Below are 14,023 nucleotides of genomic sequence, written 5' to 3' on the forward strand. Positions count from 1 at the left end.
ATCTGATGAGACCATACTTTGACAGCCAGACTAGATGGTGTGTCTGGAGATCTGTGATTTAATCACCTGTGATCTTCTGAAAAGATTAATGCAAGCAAAAGGGGATTTTGACTGGGGCCGTAGTGCTGGGAGACATAGTTTCTCTCACACACACACACACACACACACCCCATTCCGTTTTCATTATTAACCCCACCCCAGCTGGTACTTTTTCAGTGGCAGAATCATGCAGGAACCATACAATATATTTATAGTTTTCCTGGCAGGACAAACTGAAGCTCTGGGAATATGTATGCACTATTTTAATCAGTGAAGAGGAAAGGGTAACCCAACCATCCCCAGCACACACACACACACACACACACACACACACACACACACACGTACGTCATGGACTCGACCCAGATTGGCACCCCATGGCTTCATCTACTTAAAAAAAAAAAAGTGGGAGATTCGATCACAGATTTCTCTGTATTATGTCTAATTTGGTCCTGGATTTCCAAATGGTCTTTCTCATCTGATAGACAAGTGTAAGCAAAATTGCTGTCAGGATTCAGTCCTGAAGAACTCCACAGGACAAATCTCTCAGAGAGTAGCACGCTCAGATGTATGGAATGCTCAAGAAAAATGTAAAAAACCCAAACCCACAGAGCACTTGTAAAAGTAATGCAATAGTTTATTTCCTGTTAAAGTTATTTCTTGATAGCATATGTTCTATGCCCATTCATTAACTGATAACTTTTAAAGTATGATATGATAGAGCCTCTACTAAAAAATAATCCTCCTTTCTTGTCAAATGTAATGTAAAAAAAGCATAACATAAAAGTAGAGACCTGAAGCAGTGTAGCTGATCAAATACCATAGAGGCCTTGAGAAAGAAAGTTGTTTATTAAAACAAGGAGTTTTGGAATAAAGTTTTACATTTTAACCCCACATCACTTCACCCCAATAAATTGCTGAAACTTTTGCACAGTGAAAGCTCTCGGGCTAAATTAATGGCTTTGTTTTGCAAATTAATTTAGATATTAAAAAATTATATTTTCAACTGAAATCGCCGTTGCTCAGATTAAATATTAACCAAAAGCTGTCTTCTGCTTAAATAGAATTTAGCCTTTGAAGTGTTTTTATTAATCTCTTCTGATGTAGGTGCTTGAAATTCTATGAAAGTGCTGTTGCTCCCAGTTCCGTGCATCACTTACTGTAATTTATTTTCAGAACATAATTCTATTTATAAATGAAAATCCTATTAAAAGAAGACAAGAAAAATTAGTCCTCGACTTTGCATTGGTAGAGTAGAAACAAAATGAGCGGCCTAACCTGAAGTGACATTTACAAATTACCTGTTAATTTAAACTGGGTTGAAGGATGACAGAGTTTAGTCAGACTGACAGGAAGTACCAAAGGACTGACAGTTGGGCCTGTAGTGGTCATAGTGCTCCTGTAGTGAGCACATTTATCTATGTTCTCAGGGAAAAAGCTTTCTGTAGAGTAAATAAATAATATGTTTGTCAAAACATTTACTTCTGGAAAACAGGTTTTCATGGAGCAGTGATCTCCCCATCCCAATTGTCTTGAGAAAATCATTGGGCAAGCATGGCCTCTTCGTATTGGTCATGTGACCAATCCTTAGCGCCTGAAGTGAATATCACACAATTAGCTTCCTCAGGAAATTGAGACATAAAGTGACAACTCCTGTATCTTTGAATGACTTCAGGATATCACTTTTGCCCCAAGACAAGATCCTTTACTCTCAAAACATTTGTTCAACAGATGTGCTTACGGACTGAGGCCACAAAAATGTCAAGCATCTACAAATGTAGCTGTCACCATTCTTTTGTCTTGTTTAAATAGTGATGAAAGGAATCAAAACAATATTCTTAAGATTATGTTTTAGGCCTTTCTTTTTTCTTTTCATTCATCCTTAAAACAAACCTTAAGCTACTAATTCTTTCCCCACCAACATGGCATGCTCTTTTAAAATCCCAGAATTGTGTATCTCACTTGAACACATTTGTCTTAATCCAGAACCCCATTTATGCCATGATCCATAGGAACATAGGAAGCTGCCATATACTGAGTCAGACCATTGGTCTATCTAGCACAGTATTGTCTTCACAGACTGGCAGTGGCTTCTCCAAGATTGCAGGCAGGAATCTCTCTTTCAGCCCTATCTTGGATATGACGGGCTGAACTTGGAACATTCTGATGCTCTTCCCAGAGCAGCTCCATCCCCTGAGGGGAGCATCTTACAGTGCTCACACTTTGAATATCCCATTCATGTGTAACCAGGGCAGACCCTGCTTAGCTAAGGGGACAAGTCATGCTTGCTACCACAAGACCAGCTCTCCACACATCCCACTTTCCAGTTTCCTTCAGTGCATGGGTTCAGTGCCCAAGAGGCTTCTGGGTCTACAGAGGCCCTCAGCAAAGTGTCCTCTGTGAGCCCCCTCCTATGTGGGTGGGCTTGCTGAGGCATAGGGAGGTGGAATTTTTTCCAGTGGCAGTAGCAGCAAAGTTTCTCTGTCATTCCCCCCCTCATCATGATCTCCCCTCCCTTTCGCTGGTGCCACCTCTGTCCATCCCCACCGCCTTTCCTCCAGGCATCCTCCTCATGCATAAAGGAAGGTTTTCAACTGGAGATTCCTGCATCATTACAGGGAAGCCCATTCACAGAAGCCCCAGAGCCCATTCACTTTGAGGAAGCCCATGCATGAGGATAGTGGGAGTAGGTGACGGAACTACTCTCTAGGAGGCCAAGGCAATCCTGTCACTGCACAAAATTGTGTGCAAAGGGCTCAACACATTGGGGATTGGCAGTGGGCCCTCAGCATCTGCCCAAGAGTGCAGACCTCCAGCCCTGACATACATCTCGGCATTCCACTCTGCTCATTCACTCACTCATTAGGATTATAGCCTATCTCACTCTGTCTAGAAGGCTTAGGGCAAATAACAATAGCAAGCTTATTACAAAAACAAAGCATTTTGAATCAAGTTCAGTGACTTTCTCCCATGCTTCCCTGACTTAGCGCTGAGGCCCAAAGACCAGCCGAAGCAGGTAGGTCTTCCAAAAGGTGCTCAGGCTTGAACTTCAATGAGTCTGCAGTGGGAGAGGGTTCTATAATTGGAAAGAACAGGGAAGTTCTTGCTAATGAGGAGAGTTCAGAGTTTACATTGTTGCTCTCACAGCTGTACAGGGTCCCTGGATTGCTGTCATTTTGTAGATTATAAACGGAATATTGAAAGTATTGCCGTCAGTTAAATTTGCTTCATTCAACAATTGTATCTATGATCCAAGCATTCTGCAGCATGCATTTCTAGCATAATTTTTTTTAAAAAAATGCTTTTAACATGAGCTTTTGAATTTGAATAAAATCAGCAGTAGAAATGTTCATGTTCCAGTCTAAAAGGAGCAAATTACATTTATATCCTGTGGACTATAAATGGAACTAATATTGGAAAACACACCGTGGCTTCAATATCTCAATGCATAAAGAAGATGATGTTGCTCCCAATATATAGTAACTCTTCACCGTTTTAAAAGGTTAATAGGAGATTTAATGGTGGTTGGTAAAGTGGTTTGCTGGTGGGAACTGCCAGTTGCCAGTATAAGGTGATCGAAAAGGGAGGGGAATTTCTGCCCTTACCAGAAACTGTCAGGAGGTGGTGGAAAATATGGGCCATCTTTCTCAGCATTATGCAGATACACAGATTCTGACTGGCTAGCTAGTCTCGCTGACATCAGCAGCCTGCATACGCACCAGGGGTGGCTAGCCAGAATGTAGCTCACACAATATTGACTGTTGCTTCTTTTGCCAGTGCCTGATTTAGTGGGGGTGGGCTAGAGGTCTGCCCCCCTTGCCTTTTCTTCTGATTACCTAGCTAATATCTAGAAGGCTCCAAGAGGGGTATGATATAGCTGAATGGAGCGGGCGAATCAGGCAGTGGGATTTCGGGATTTCATTCATTCAAAATCCTCCTACCTCTTCTGCTCTAAATCAAGCACAGTCTGCTGCCTCCACCTCCTCTTCCTAGTGGTTATGGGTAAGGGCAGCAATGCAGTGGTGATCGCCTCTGTGTGCCATACACTGCTGTATGGGCCACAACAACTGATTTATGTGGAATACAACTGAAGAAAAGGAGACACTAATCTGCGGGTAAACATTTTGTCACTTTGATACTGCCTTCAATGCATGAGCATTTGAGCAAGAAACATGTTTCCCTATTTAATTTACTCTCTGATACTTTCACCATGGAACAGACTTCTTTGAACAATCATTGTTATGTCTACATATGCACTAAACAGCTCCTTATTACTTACTATAAGACTGATATTTATGTCCTTGCAGCAAGGACATATGATAATGGCAAGGATCAATGTCATTTTAACAATGCACAAAGGCCGTGATGGAAGGCTATTTCTTCATTAAACAACCGGAGTATTGATTATTAACTAGAAACTCACTAGAATTGAAATAACTGCTTATACCAAGAAATTATCAATAGGTAAGCAGACTACCCAAGTGCCAATTACATACAAAATTGGAAGCCAGGTGTTTGGGAACCAAATTAATTACTGAAAAATTCATTTAGTCCTTCGAACAAATAGTCAGTTAAGGGCTACCATTCTTTCCTCAGCCACATTGCACATATGGTGCAAAGGGGATATAAACAGAAGGTCCTTTGAATGCCAGAATGTTTCTAAACTGTTATTTGGGATTTTCCAATATAGCCCCCTAAATCCATCTCAAAGGTATACATGGATGGGGAAATGACATATTATGCTCAAAGAGGAATGCACGTTTACCTTCAGATTCTGTATTGGTACGTTTGATAGCTGATTATAATAACCATTTAGTTTATAAAACCAAATGGATTTTATCTGCTTCTCTACTCTAACGTAACTGTCCATCTGTTGATCAGTGATAAGATTTCTGTACAATTTGTCAAAATACCAGATTCTAGTTGCTCTCACTCTCATTGTACGTGGCCTTAGCATCCATCAGATAATGCTTCATTCTTTTGGTTCCTTTCAATACTACATTTTCATGCATGTTAATGCATTGTGGTGGTGTATATTTTTCTTTGCTGTTCTTTCTCTTGGAGAGTGAGGAGTTGGCTAGGTTTCCACACTCTGGGTTTAAGCAGCCAGGTCAGTTTCATTGAGCCTGGAGTTGAAATGGTAAGTATTACAATAGCTGTGATACAGGCTCGCTCAATATCATTGTCATGGCTTTGTACCATAAATGGTTGCTGCACACACTATTCACCTTCCCCAGGGACAGCTCAGTATATTGTGGTGGCTGAGGCAATGAAGCAAATTCTGTCTTCACCTACACTACTAGTGGAGGTTAGGTGCACAAAACTATTGCACAAAACTATTTTGCCCAGTTCAGTTTGAATTCAAACCGGGTTCGAAACGGGAGGGGGAGGTTTGGTTTTGGTTTTGTTTGAAAACACCCCCCCCCCCAGTTTGGTTCGAATTCGAACCGGTTTGCACATCCCTACTGGAGGTTAGCCCCCTTTCAAAACCAAACCATGCAAGCCTTCAAATGGGGCAGAGAAGAGAAGAGGTGACCAGCCACCTCTTCTTCTCTCCTCTTGGGTTTTGCATGGTCTCCTCTGTGTGTGGAGTGGTGCTCCTTGGAAAGCTTGCAATGGTCAGATTGGTCCTGAAGAGTTGCTCTGATAACATCTTTCCCCCTCCTGGTGTCCCAGTAATCTGCTGCCTGAGACAACTATCTCACCGCACGAAAGGGCTGCCCTAGCCAGCCCAGTCCAACAGCCAGACCTCTGCTTTTAAAAAAACTGAAATCCTGTTGATCAGGACATCTGATAGGGGGCTTGGATTCAGCCTTCTTGCTCTACCTTCCCTGTCAAACATCTGATCAGCAGTGATTCAGTTTATTAAAAAATGGCTAGTTGCAGGCATCCCTGAATGCTCTGCATACACTCTGTTGAACTGCAGCCCTTACGTTTGGTCATCTGCGTGTTGATTAACTGTATGTTTGAATTAACCTAACCGTCTACTTTCCGGGGTACGGGGGGACAAAACACTAACCAGTGCTTATATGGTGGCATTTGCTGTGGGAGTCATTGAGTGAAGACAGATGTATAAAGTTGGAGCAGCAAGCCTGCTCAGTGGATCACTCCCTCCTATTAGGCCAGACATACAACCTCCCTGAAAGAATCAGGCTTGGGAGCAACTGTTTCTTCCTGTTTCCTGTACAAGCTGGCAATGCAGAATGCTTATTGGCTGGTCCTTGTGACAATCATGAAGTCATTTACTTTTCCTGGCCCCAGCAATGGTTTAAGTCTAAAAATACCAAACAGATAGGCTTTCTGTTTCTTTTTTTATGGTGCTGAATTAACAGTAAAATGAATAATATGCCAGGCACCTTGGTTGTGCGGAAGGCATTTAAGTAAATACCCCAGAACTGGGGAGCAGGAGCAAACATCCATCCTGGAATTGGAGCCAAATACATCCACTTATAGAGGAGTGAGGGCAAGGAAAAACAGTACATAAGAACATAAGAACAGCCCTGCTGGATCAGGCCCAAGGCCCATCTAGTCCAGCATTCTATTTCACACAGTGGCCCACCAGATACCACTAGAAGCCTACAGGCAGGAGTTGAGGGCATGCCCTCTCTCCTGCTGTTACTCCCCTGCAACAGTAGGAATACCCACACCCACTCCTGAATGAAGGTATGTCTGTCTCTCTCCTTTCTTTGCCTGAAGCATTGGACAACTGAAATGGAAGTTACCAAATGTATGGCAGGAAGGCAGAAGCAGCAGTTAAAGTGATAAAAGAAGTAGCTTATGGGGAGTTAATATTCCTGGTTCCCACACCTTCCCAACACAGGGATGCCCTTCCATCTATTAATATCTTGTTTGTCTAACTATAAGGGATGTAACAAAGTCACAATTATGTCATTTTGCAGGTTCTATAAAAATAGACCTTTCAATAATAATACACTTTCTTCTTTCAGTATGTTTTGCTCTGTTTTCAATCTTAAGATTTATCTTTTGCTTCACATTAGTGTAATCAATAGCAGTGGGACAGCAAGATGGGGCTTCAGTGAGATGTAACACAGAGAAAATAAAATGTGTGACAAATCACAATGACATGGTGTTGATGGTAGTTTTTGATGTAGAGAAACCAAATCTCTGAATAAAGAATACACAGAGCCGTACATCAGTGATAGAAATACTCTTGTTGAGTGTGTGTATGTGTGTGTATATTTCCACCTGTTAAGCTTAGCTGCCTAGCATAGAATATTCCTACTTTGCAACACCAGGCTCTACAGTCAAACAACCAATGAGACTCTGGGGTCCAGCAGGGAGAGGCGGATTTAGCCACGGACCTTAGGGATTAGGTCCATGTCCTCTTGTCTTGCAGGGGGGGCTCCAAATGTTCAGGGGAGCTTCCCCAGAGCCCCACCGCTGCCCCATGCTTGCCCCGTCACTGCCCTGTGCCCGCCGTACCACTTAATTTGGGGTTTGTTTTTTACTCTTAACCATCTGCTGCTGTGTAGCAGGGATGGCCACTTGAAAGGAGACCAAGGTGGGGGAGGTGGAGACGACAGCAAGAGCTCCCTCCCTGAGCCTGCCTGCCTCCCAAATGACAAATTGGGTCATTTTCAGCCCATTTGGGGGGTCTCTGTGCACACGGACAGTTAAAAGTTTTTAAAAATTAACTTGCCCCCCAAGCCCTCTAGTGTGTGTGGGGGTAGGGTTTCTGAAGCCCACCCTCTTCAGGTCCGGGCTTCAAAATTACCTAGGTGCGCCCCTGCCATCAGGACTTTGGTTCAACCTCCTAAGGGGTTTTCAGACAAGCCTCTCTGCACATATGTTCAGTATATGGCAGGAAGAGAATGACTACACCCATTGGTCCCACCAAGATCTGTATGGTCCTATCCATGTCTCCCGACTGCTGTACATATGCTTATGCACATAAAGCACAGCTTTATGTGCATAAGATCTATACACTGGAGGGTACCCCATCATGTAGGATTTGTGCTGATGTGGAGAACCTACACATATGCAGTTGTATGTGTGCAGGCACCCCGGGGGAGGTGGTTTGGGCCAGGAAGTTTGTGGATAAGAGGGATGGAGCTAAGAAACTGTCTCCACACACAGTGCATAATGCAGTTCAACTCCAATTGACTGGCACCCTAAGATATTTCCTGTTAAAAATATTTTAGAATCACAAAAACAGTAATAATAGCTTGTCAGTTGAGCTGCCTCCTTTTCTTTTGGCTCTTTAGGCACTTCAAGCTGCCATAGGATATCTTTTTTAGGACTGATGCTCAGCTTCCATTGGATTGCACCTATTGTCTTAAATCAGTGAAAGTGTGAAGACTTGCAATTATGAATTCCAGAAAGTCAAGACTTGAAGGACAGAGTTACATAGAATTATTCACATATTTGCTACTATCCATGAAGCTTTTAACAATGGACTATGGCCAAGATACACAGCCCCTTAGAAGCTCTTTTTAGCTTTTCAGTGATTAAGAAAATATCTAAATCAGTATTTGGACTACCAAAAGCCTTTGGGAATGAATCGCTGATATAATAACCATGATGCAAGTCCCTGGGAAAATGAACTTGTCAAATATTTTTATACCCATGATACTTTAGTATCTAAGGAATCTTCTTGTGTGGAAATGATGGGTGTATAAAGTTTTCTAATAATATTCTATTGAAATGGAGTTTGTTTGGAGGGTATAAAGAAGCTTGTAAATTCTGTTTCTTAGTGGCTTAGAAAATAGTAGAATATATGCAATTGTGACAAAGGGGTGGTGTGGGCCTTGCTTAGCTTGGAAGGAGTATTTTCACTATATCTTCTGCTCCAAAAATTTTGCATATGCTAAACCTCTATCCTCCTTCCACTTTCTCTACTCACTGGCCATTTCTTTACTTACAATAAAAGGTCCAAGTAGTGAGAGGTCCAGGAGGTCCAAGGAGTTCGACTCGGACTGTGAATCCACTACCATGAAGAAAGTTTTCAGGCTTAATGCAGATCATGCTTGAGAATGTTTATGCAAATGTATTTCCCTGTATCTATGTATCCATATGGGATGTCAAGACCTTGTAGGGGCCAAACTAGCAGTTGTGTTAAGCCCATCATTAGCACTGGCAGGTTTAATCTTTCCTTCAACATTGCAGCTGTGAGAGATTTTTATGGATGTCAGGCATCCTGGGAAAAATAATGTTGCCTGGCATTTCTGGCACCTGGGACACTGCCATGGCAGCATATGGGGTGGGAGAGTGTTGAGAAGTAGGGAGAAAGAAAATAAGAGTCTCTGCCACTCTGCAGTTGACACCATGGCAGCCAGGTAAGCGGGTTTGGGAGTTCATGAGGAGTAGGGAGAGGGATCAACAGTGCAACAGGGGCTAAATTGGGTTTGGAATAAGGTGGATCATTTTCTGATGGGGGGGGAAGGCCAATTCGTGTGTGTGTGTGTGTGTGTGTGTGTGTGTGTGTGTGTGTGTGTTTCTACTAATTACCACTAAGTGCCACTGTTATCACTTTACATGGAGCATCCAATAAAATCAAAAGCAAATTGGGGGAAAAAGAGAGTAAGGGAGCTCCAGGAGGAGCTCTGAGGATGTCTTGCCTGAAAGTTCTCCAAATTATGGAAGTAGAACTAAATCCTGGTGATCCCAGATGTTAAGGATTCTGTTCACACACCTTGTAACCTTCACTTTCCCATACATTTTATTATTTCTAATAGAATTTAGCTCATAACTAATCCTAATATTAGCAGCAGAACTGAACAAATGCCTTGGATTTAGAATAATTCTGTAGCATAACATAACATTCCAAGTCACCATTTTCAAGGCCAACACTGAAGATACACTACACCCATGTAGCAAGTAGGTATCTGGAATGAGTGTTTAGGATCAATGTGTAACTAAGGAAACCAATGGGAAGTAATTTCATTCTGTTCCATCTATTTACATGCACACTGAATGGGGTTAGTATTCAGTTGCTACTCAGACATATTTTTATTGAAAAGCAAAATTATTAATTGAATAGAATTCTATATGCATGACAAGAGCACAATCTATGTGGTGTCCCTAGGCTAATTTATGAAGCACTACATCAATTGGAAAAGTTTTTCTTCTTCCTTAAAGAGGCCTAGGATTGCTTTTTCAGCTGGTTTTGTTTGCTTTCATGGCTCATACATTGATCATTGCCTGGTACCAGTTTGCTAAATGAATGTGAGAAAAGAACTACATGAAGGATGGCGCTAATTATATATGGACTTACACACTCTATCTTGGCACGCTTCACATTTTTTCTTAAATTATTTCTCTAGGAATTCTTTGTAACTACTGGTTAAGACACTCCTAACTGGAGCTCACAGACAATGTCAACTTGCAGATATTATGGAGAGAACAATATAAATGCTAATAGCATTTAACAGTTTGTTAATTATTTAGATCAGGTATGGTTAGCTTCTGTATTTTTGGCTCTATTATCAATTCAGAAGATCAAGGGTAGAATCCTATTTTGCCTAATAGAATCCTATTTACTGTAACCCTAACCCTGACCCCCTAAGTGGCCAAGCTCTGTAATAAGGTTTGGCTCATCGAGGAGTAAAGACTTCACACTAATGGAGAACAGGTGCTCAGACATTATATACAAATATGGACAAATACAGCTTATTTATTATTTACATTTATCTCCCACCTTGCTCCTATCATGGAACTCAAGGTGGACTACACTGAGTTTCCAGGCAGTCCCATTCAGGCCCAGACCTGCTTAGCTTCTGCAAGGTCTCTGCATGGCATGTCTTCAGAACAGACCCTGGCCCATTGCTACATTGTACAGATGCTGATGAACTTTGCAAATAATTACTCCTATTAAAAAGTTTCACTTCTCAGAATACTTTTGGGGCACCCTTACCCTGAAACCCTGACTCTAACTGAGACATGTTTTGAGCCAACGTCCTGCTCACTTCAGATTAACAAAGATATAATCTAATTTTGTCCCTCCAATATTGGGGGGAAATCAGACCATTTACTGAGACAATCAGAGGCTAAAGATGACTCCTCCCTCCCCACCAGTCCTTCTCACCAGCTCTCCACCATCCCAAGCACACTCTTTACTGACCCATCAACTGGAGGGAGCAGCAGGAATGGTAAGAAGAAAGATTTTTGTCTTCCTTCTCCCCTGCCCCCATGGTGTGGCAGAATAATGTGATGTTGTGGGATTTTCTACCATCCCCTTATAGCCATGATTTGCTAGATCATCAGGAGGAAGGTCATGGTAGCTATTGGGAAATGGAGTCTTCCAACAGCTACTGCCATTGCAGTATCCACTGGAAATGCTTCAACTCATCTCCTGATGCACTGTGGACCCAACAGATAAGGGAAATGAAGGGGGATGTGGGGGAGAAATCCCTGTGATGCTGTACGTGCTGCTTTACTCTTGGCACACAAAGCAGTATGCCTGGGTGACAGGCAGTAGGGATGTGCATAAAAATGGTTTGCCTGGTTTGGTTCAAATTTGAACTGGGTTTGAACTGGGGTGGGGAGGTTTGGTTTTGGTTTTGCTCGAAACCCCCCTTTGGTTCAGTTTAAATTCAAATCTGATTTGAGGTAGTTTGAACTGGTTTGAACTGGTTCAAATTGGTTTGAGCCTCCAAAACTGGGTTGGGTGGTAGGCGCCCATGGGTGCCAACTACCACCCAAATCCCAAAGCAATCAGAAACTCCTACAATATTTAATATTGTTTTGAAATTTTATTATTTATTTTATTTTATTTTATTAAGTGCATTTTTATACCGCCCTAACCCAAGGTCTCAGGGCAGTTCACAACAAATAAAAATTTCTATTTCTATTATTATTGCCCATTATTCCCTATGTGGATTACCTAGGGGCAAAAAAAAACCCCAGGGGTGCCTACCACCCACCAAATGGCAAAGCAATCAGAGACTCCTGCAATTATTTGTAAATTTTTGAAGTTTTTTCCATTTTTTTATTCCTCCCATAGGAAATAATTTGGGTTCCAGCAAATGTATTGCTTCACGTTGGGGGGGGGGGGGGAGGGTGGCCCAGAGCAGAGTATGGTGGGTAGTAGTGCCCAATGGGGGCAAGGAAGCTACCAGAATTATTTCAAAGGAATTGCACTGGGGGGGGGGCACTGGGGTAGCCCACAGCCAGTGGTTGTTTAGTGCACAGAGAGTTCCAACCACCCCCATGGGTTGCTAGCCCATGGGGTACAGGGCTCTGTTATTTCTGAGGTGTTCTGAGTGTAGATTCTCTGGTAGCAAATGAGAGTGGATTCATGGTTTGTCATTGAAAATCTCAAGGGACCTGTTCTTTGATGATTGATATGATGTATTTCTTGTATATAGTTGGGACAGGACTATCATATAAATAAAGAACCACGATTGATAGTGACTTTCATACAGCCCAGAGAGCTGTCAATCCAAGCAAGAGGTGTGCATGCTGCTGCTTCCAAGCCACTCTACATTCCACCTGCATGGCTACTGAAGGTGGGCTGTTCCATGGCTGCCAGGCAGTGCATCATCACACTTGTGATGCTACTCCCATTGAGAAGGGTGATATACACACTTCTTAGTAGCCGTGGAGCAGCCCACCTTCACAAGCAGCAGCGACAACCTCTCTCACTTGGATTAGCAGCTCCCTGCGCAGTACGTGGGCCAGGTTTTTGAAAAATTGGATTAGGGGTGTACACCACCCAGAGCCTTTGGATGGGGAAGTTTATAAATGTAAGAAATAAATAAGTAATAAGATACTGACAGAATTTACTATAGGACATGTAGGTCAAAAAGAAATAAAATGGGGCATAATCTATGGGGGAAGTTATTCTCATTGAATGAAATAACATGGGAAACAAGCTAATGTTTAATTGTCCTAAACAAAAACAAAATAGAATCTATGATGAGATTATTATAATTTCAGTTTACAGTTGGTGCAGTATACGTAACACATGACCTGCATTTTAAAAATCACATTTCAAAACCAGCCAATTCAATGGCTTATAGTCTGCATTTTCATTCCAATCAAGATAATTTAAAGTCATCACAAACACATACCTGCCTGCCAGTAATGACGGTTGTTTAATTAGGTCCAGATAAAATAGCTCCAATTCTGTTCCTGATCCACCTGTCAAAGCAAATCAGTCTTTTACATGACTTAGGGAGGGGAAAAAACAAATCAGACTAGCTGATGACTTTCTGAATATTCAAGTAGACACATGGAAGATAAATCCATACAGAACTTGTGACTGAACAAAAGCCTGGGATGTGACCTCAAAGATGAAGAAATCTTCTTGTGCCAGAAGCAGAGTTTCAAAATGGCACCTTCAGGAATATGATGAAGTCAAGGACAGGGTGTGAAACGCAGGCTGGGGCGGTGGGGACACCAAAACAAATAACCAAGAAGATAACAGGAAAATAACAAACAAACAAGAATAACCTTACTGGTGCAAGTAAGGCCAATAGCTGATGGCAAGATCATAATGACAGCATCTGAAAATGCAAGCAGAAGTGTTAGAGGCTCTAGGCAACGTCCCCCAGATCCAGAACATTCAAAGCCAAGTCTGCCAGTCATGCAACTGTGACTAGACTTAAGAAAACACATGTTAACTTCGCAGTATTTATTTTAGGGGAAAGAAAATACATAAAGCCATGTCAGTAATGGACAGATGTCATACTCTCTCATCTACCACCACCACCACTACTATGAGTATTTATATACAGCTTTTCATCAAAAGTTCCCAAAGCGGTTTACATAGAGAAATAATAAATACATAAATAAGATGGATCTCTGTCCTCAAAGGGCTCAAAATCTAAAAGAATCGTAAGACAGACACCAGCATCAGTCCCTAGAGGGATACTGTGCCTTTTAGCCTGCACAGCTAACTCCCCTGCCTCTCTGCAGTCTCACTGGCTGCAGAGAGGCAGTCCGAATGCACACAGGAGAGTGGGGGCAGGGGGTGCAGAGCCGCGGTTCCATTGGACCCGCGGCTCCATGTTACATCTAAAAC

General features: G+C 42.2%; 1 long non-coding RNA gene across 1 annotated transcript; it reads right to left on the bottom strand.

Moving 5' to 3' along the window:
* Positions 1-962: 962 nt before the first annotated feature.
* Positions 963-13,490, bottom strand: LOC128322068 (uncharacterized). The gene is made up of 3 exons (XR_008305501.1): positions 13,458-13,490; positions 13,071-13,140; positions 963-1,243 (listed from the first exon to the last, which is right to left on the bottom strand). It is a non-coding gene; the product is annotated as an uncharacterized LOC128322068 (long non-coding RNA).
* Positions 13,491-14,023: the final 533 nt, after the last annotated feature.

The sequence above is a fragment of the Hemicordylus capensis genome, chromosome 4, assembly GCF_027244095.1.
Source record: "Hemicordylus capensis ecotype Gifberg chromosome 4, rHemCap1.1.pri, whole genome shotgun sequence".
In the NCBI taxonomy this organism is placed as follows: domain Eukaryota; kingdom Metazoa; phylum Chordata; class Lepidosauria; order Squamata; family Cordylidae; genus Hemicordylus; species Hemicordylus capensis.